Here is a 6,355-nt window from a genome sequence, read left to right as displayed (position 1 = left end):
AACTTCTGGAGGTACCTTGTATATGTAGTGTGTCTTAGGATTTTGGAATCCTAAAATGAGCCAATAATGGGCTTATTTACAACATGGGATTAAAGTCATCTCCAAAGTTTTTCATTTTTATGATGACCAGAACACAGAGGCTTCCATACACACTCTGGGTCAATGTCATTCACTCACTTGTCAGGATGGATGAGGCCAAATGACCTTACTCTGTTCCATGGAATTTCTCCTTGTCTCCAACTACACATGTGCACATTCTGGGTGTGCCGTGAGCGATGCCCCCACCACTATGTGAAAGTTCACCTGGAGAGGCCAGTATCAAGGTCTTCACATGTAAAGGAGGGCTTGGAAGCCCTGATGGTCAGGAGACCCTCCAGAGTGACTCGCTAACAGAGGAGGCCTCTCCTGGGATGAAGAAGAACGTTTCGAACAACATGTCACATCTCTCTTAATGACCCACAGCAAAAACGCGTTGCTCTTTATGGGGCATTTTTAAAGATCTTTTCTAATTCTGATCCCACCCTGAAAGGCAGGAAGTTCTCATATAATCATACCCTGTTATAGTAAAGGGAATCCAAAGCTCAGCAAGCTTAAGTGACTTACTGGAGATGTATTATTTATTTCATTTTATAATTGTATAACCTGAGATGTCACAAGAGGTAAAATGTCATCCCCCAAGTTGCAAAGGCAGTAAGCATCAGTTAAGTCCAAAACACTGGCCCAAATCCCTAAGTCTGAGCAATTTCACACTTTCATGAGTAATTGAGAATTACTACTTCTTGTAAAATGAGATTCAATTCTTTCTTGTGTCTGCTTTCTTGTTGCTGTTGTTGTTGTTAGGAGCCATTGAGTCAGCTCTGACCCATAACGACCCTATTCACGACAGACAGACCCAAGCACAGCACAATCCTGGGCCAGCATCATCACAATTGTTCCTATGCTTGAACCCATTGTTGCAGCTGTGGTGTCAATCCATCTCTTTGAAGGCCTTCCTCTCCTCGCTCAACTTCTACTTTACTGAGCAAGATGTCTTTCTGTAGGGACTGGTTTCTTCTGACAACATGACCAAAGTATGTAAGATGAAGTCTCACCAGCCTTGCCTCTAAGGGGCACTCTGGCCACCACTTTTTCCGAGACAGATTGGTTTGTCCTATTAATAGCCCATGGTACTTTCAAACTTCTTCTCCAGCACCACCATGCAAATACCAAGTGTACAACTTAGTGCTGGTGAAAATCAAGAGACACATAAATGTTGGTCCTACTTGACCTGCTGAATCTTGCTTATTTCTTATTGGTAATAGCTTCTAGTTTGGGATCTTCTTCAAGAAATAAATTCTTGAAAAAAAAAAAAAAAAAGAAATAAATTCTTGTAATTGCAGTTTTACAATGCTAACTATTTTACAAAACATTTTATACGTGAGCCCTGTCAGTGTTCAATAAATAACCATAGTAGTAATTATCATGGTTTTATTTGACACATATGGAAATAAGGGGCTATAAAACCAACCTCAAGTCAGCCTGGCAGGACATTTACATGGGGACATGCTCAGGGGGTCTTTTGTCTCTTGGGACTTTGTCATTTTCCTTGCGACTTACAGTTCCTGTTGGCACCCCAGGCATGTGTACATTTCCATAGAAATGTGGAAGCTGGCTGCATATAAGGGGCTTAGTATACTGTTTTGCTAAATGTTGAGAGTGAAGATGCAGATGAGAACCAGACTCACAATTCGGGTGAAGATTTTAGATATGAGGTGCTGAAGTCTCAATCGATAGCGCCAAAAGCCATGCAGAATTTGGGGAGCCTGCTTTGTCTCCTTCTTCAGTAGGTACAATTGTCATATATTCCAACCCTGTTTTGGTCCCAGGTGTATCACCCACAACCTGGGCCCATCCTGGAGATCACCTGAGAGCTGCTCTCAAATCCTTTCCATGAACTCAGAGGGTGAAGGGCCCTTCTTGGGCAGGCCCACCTCAGGTGGCAACAGAAGCAAAGCAGGTGAGTCTTATTCTGAGATAATACCAGTGACAGGCAGGCCCCACTTACGGGGTCGGTCACAGATGGACCACAGCTCCGACCCTCTCTGCGGTGGCGTTCCAACTGACTGGGTCAGGCCTCTTGCTTTAACATTCATTATGGACTCTTGAGGGAAGCACCGATCTGATCCACACGTTTGGCGAAACGGGCAGACTTTGAAGGGGGCGTGAATAGCCATTCTCCTCAGCAGGCTAGCTTCCTCAGTCCTCCCAGGGTTGAAGTGGGCCTGACTCACAGGCTCAGGACAAGCGCTCCTGAAGACAGTGTCCCCGCATGCCGTCCGTGCGTGTCCCTCCCTTGCTGACATCAGGAGGGCTCTCTCAAGAGCTCTCACAGAGCGTGGCTGCAGGAAGCTGAAAGCATTCCCAGGCAGCTTCTGGGGAGCAGTAGGTTCTAAAAATTCCGTTTTTGTCTCAAGCAAGTTCCTGGTGTGTCCTCATTCACTTTTCAGGGGATTGGCTGAAGGAGGGCCCGAGCAGGGCTAATCCTGCTCTTCGGAGCTTGCGAAGCTTAAATAGCAAAAACGCATATGCAGACTTCAGTATTTGCCAGACACGGAGAACACTGTCTGCGGATAGTACTCTCTCCTCCTGCTCCCGCTGTAGCTGGATTGTGTGATGTAATCCCCGTATCATGGGTTAGAGTACGACCCAGCAGCTGGCTGCTGGATTGGGCCCAGGGGATCCAGAGGGCTGCTTGCTACACACTTCTTCCCCACAATCTCAGTGCACACTGGAAAAAAGCTGGCTTTGGGTGCAGGGAGCAGAACTGAAAGCCTAGACTTCACTTTCTTAGCACACAATTTCAAAACCAGTGCTATTAAGAACAGCAGGAGCAACGGGAGTAGCTGCTTCGCCAGGCACGTGGAAGTTGCCGGAAACTGGAGTGCCATCACTAAATTCCCAACGTCTAGGCAAAACCTCTAGGCAACTAGAGCCCCATTTTCCATCTGAGGAAAATAAAGGTTAAAAAAAGAAGGTTAATTAAATAGGTTGGACTTAATGGACTAATAAATAGGTGCCATTTTTTCTCAACCCACCACCACTGTCTCCTGCCAAACCTTGCTTTTTATCTTGGGCCAACCTCTCAGCCTCTACCCGAGCCTTCCCCATCTTTTTCACAGCTTCAAAAGTTTCCTCGGCAGGTTGTTTTATTATTTTTTTTAAAGAAGCCTAATTAAATCTAAGCCACACTTCCATCTGTCATCCCAAATCAGTTCTCCTCTTTACCTGAACCCAGGGCTCTCTATTTCTGGATGGTGGAGCCAGCGGGCCATTTAAAGCACATTTCCCTCCCACTCGCAGGGGGTAAGGCTGGATCCTGCTTCCCTCTTTGGGCTTCTGCTGGAATGCTGAGCCACCAGGAGTCATTCCATTTAACATCAGTAATTTGCCGCGCCCATGCAGAGATAGTGGCAGAAAGGAGATTTGAACCGCATACTGTTTCCAAAAGACATTGAATTTCAACGCTGCCAGGCTGCGTGTGGGCCCCACTTTGAACAAGATGGGACGGGCGTTTTCATTCTGCCAGCCCCGCTGGGCCTGAGGACAGCGTGCCTCCAGTCTGCCAGAACAGAATCATGGGCGTTTGTGTCACAACTGTTCCTGCATCTCATTTGGCGGCAGCTTTATGCTCCTTGCCGAGCCACTGGCCTCGGGGGAATTGGGCAAGGGCCCCCAGCTAGTTTGGAAAGTTCACTCAAATGGTTGCACAGATATTTCGGGATTGCTCGTGTGATTCAGCTGCACTGCGATTTGTCCAATTAGAACAGCTTTCTTGCCCGAGGCCGTCAAAGCACAATTACAAAAACAAATAGCAGCAGCAGCAACTGTCAGAGCAGCAAAAAAAAAAAAAAAAGGCACCGAAGAAGACAAAGGCCTCTCCTGCCTGGGGGCAGTGCACATCAGTCAGTGGAAGGCAGATACATTACTTTTGGGTTTTTTTTTTTCATTTCAAGCCTCCCAGAGTCAGCTTCATTAAAAAAAAAAAAAAAAGGCAGTTAGCTTCCCACATAATTACTATAACAGATAAGAACCTATTATTTCATAATTCTTTAGAAATGAATATGCCAGGAAGATGTTCTCCCCTGGAAACTTCCTACAGTGCTATTGGTCAACTCACAAAACCAGCGATTCGATTCCGGGGATTATTGGGAAGTCAGAAAGCAGCCTTGCGGGGTGGGTAGATTGGAATGTGGCAGCAGCGCCTCCTTGGCGAGTTGGCTGCTCCCTTCGGGCAGTAATATTCTCACCTACTCTGAGCCTGCCTGCCAGCATCTTTTCTCTCCTTGACTCGCTCCATTCCCCGCAGAGTAAGCTGTCTTATTGCTCACCATGCCCCAAAGACGGCCATTGCAGAGTGGTTCATGATAAGACCCAGCACTGGAGCGCTGGGTTGTAATTTACCAACCCACTGGGGAGAGTTTGCCATCTTTATTTTCTTAAGGAAAGAGAAGGTCAAGAGGAAAGGGTGGTAGAACCAAGTTCAGCGTTTTCTGCCTACACATTCTTCTATACTGTTATTCTGCCTGTAGCTAAGGACTCACTCACTGCCATCGAGGCCCTGCTGACTCCTAGCGATCGACCCCCTTTTGGGTTTCTGAGACTAACCTTTTTTTTAATACTTTTATTGGGGGCTCTTACATCTCTTATCACAATCCATACATTCATTCATCCATTGTTTCAAGCACATTTGCACATATGCCGCCATCATCATTTTCAAAGCATTCTCTTCCCACTTGAGCCCCTGATATCAGCTCCTGATTTCTTCCCCTTCCCTCTCCGTCCTTCCTCATGAACCCCTCATAAGTTATATATATTATTTTCATGTCTTACATCGTCCTTTGTCGCCCCCCACCCATTTTTCCATTGTTTGTGCCCCTGGGAGGGGATCTAGGTTGATCCTTGTGATCCATTCCCCCTTTCTCCCCCCAACCCTCCCCTTACCTTCCTGGTATTTCTATTCTCATTGTTGGCCCTGAGGGGTTTATGTATCCTGGGTTTCCTGTGTTGTGCAGGCGCTTATCTGTAGCAGTGTGCATATTCTGATCTAATCTGATTTGGAAGGTAGAATTGAGGTCATGATAGTTGGGAGAAGGAAACACCAATGAACTAGAGGAAAGTTGTGTGTTTCATCGATGCTACACTGCACCCTGACTGGCTCATCTCTTCTCTGTGACCCCTCTGTGAGGGCATGTCCAAACGTCTGAGACTAACTTTAAAAAAAAATAATGTTATTGGGAGTTCATACAACTCTTATCACAATCCATACACACATCCATTGTGTCAAGCACATTGTTACATTTGTTGCCATCATCATTCTCAAAACATTTTCTTTAACTTGAACCCTTGGTCTCCGTTCCTCATTTCCCCCTCCCTCCCACCCCCTCCCTCATGAACCCTTGACAACTTATAAATTATTATTTTGTCATATTTTATACTGTCCGACTAACTTTACAAAATTGTTTAAATATAAGCCCATTTATTGCTTCTCTTCCACCTCCTCCTTGGCCTCCTTGCCTTCAGGTGCCTTGGTCCCAGAAGCCTCTTCACGGTCCACCTTCACAGACAGAGCCCCTCAGCCACCTTCTCTGCGTCCGTTTTCCCTGCCCCCTGCTTTCTTTCCTCCCTCTTCAGTCTCTTTCCTGCACCCTTAAAACTTTGTTTTGAACTTCTGTGCATTTTCAGCATTTAGAAACCAGATGGCAGGCGGCTCTGGCTTGGGGCACTCATCGGCAAAGTCGGCGCGGGTGTTGGTGACCCAGGCTTAGGCTCCATCCTCAGTGTGATGTGGGGGTTGGCTCACATCTTCAGCGTTTTATTCCTGCGCATGAGCAAGCGGATGCTCGCCTTCTCCCTGTGCTTCAGGAGCTCCACGTCGCCCGTTCCCGCACCTTCTACTCTGTAAGGTCGTTCTCCCGGGCAAGCCGTACAGCTTTGCTAGCATTGAAAAAGCTCTTCTTCATCTTCCTCCAGCGTCGTAATTTCTTGTTCGGGTAGGGAAACAATCGGCTCCACCTGGGGGTCGTGATTAGACTCATCTATGTTTTCGGTGGTGTCCGGATCCTCATGCAAATACTTGGTGGCTGCCATGGGGTGCGGCGGCTTTGATGGGCTCTCAGCAGCTGGCCGTTGCTCCTTCCCTCTGCGTCTCCTGTCCGACTGACTTTAAGGGAGTGGAAATCCCAGTCTTTCACCTGAGATCCGTTGGTGGTTTTGAACTGTCGACTTTTAGTATTTCAGCCCCAAACTTAACCACTACACCCCCAGGGCTCCATGGAAGAGAGGAGGTGCCTGCCAGGTAACAACCCACCCCTCCTGC

The 6,355-nt window shown here is 47.0% G+C and overlaps 1 pseudogene; it reads right to left on the bottom strand.

Annotated features, from left to right (window-relative positions):
* Positions 1–5,515: 5,515 nt before the first annotated feature.
* On the bottom strand, positions 5,516–6,126 carry LOC142448856 (ran-specific GTPase-activating protein pseudogene; annotated as a pseudogene).
* Between the last annotated feature and the right edge of the window lie 229 nt (positions 6,127–6,355).

The sequence above is a fragment of the Tenrec ecaudatus genome, chromosome 5 (assembly GCF_050624435.1).
Source record: "Tenrec ecaudatus isolate mTenEca1 chromosome 5, mTenEca1.hap1, whole genome shotgun sequence".
NCBI lineage: Eukaryota > Metazoa > Chordata > Mammalia > Afrosoricida > Tenrecidae > Tenrec > Tenrec ecaudatus.
This window is presented reverse-complemented; position numbering and strand designations above follow the sequence as displayed.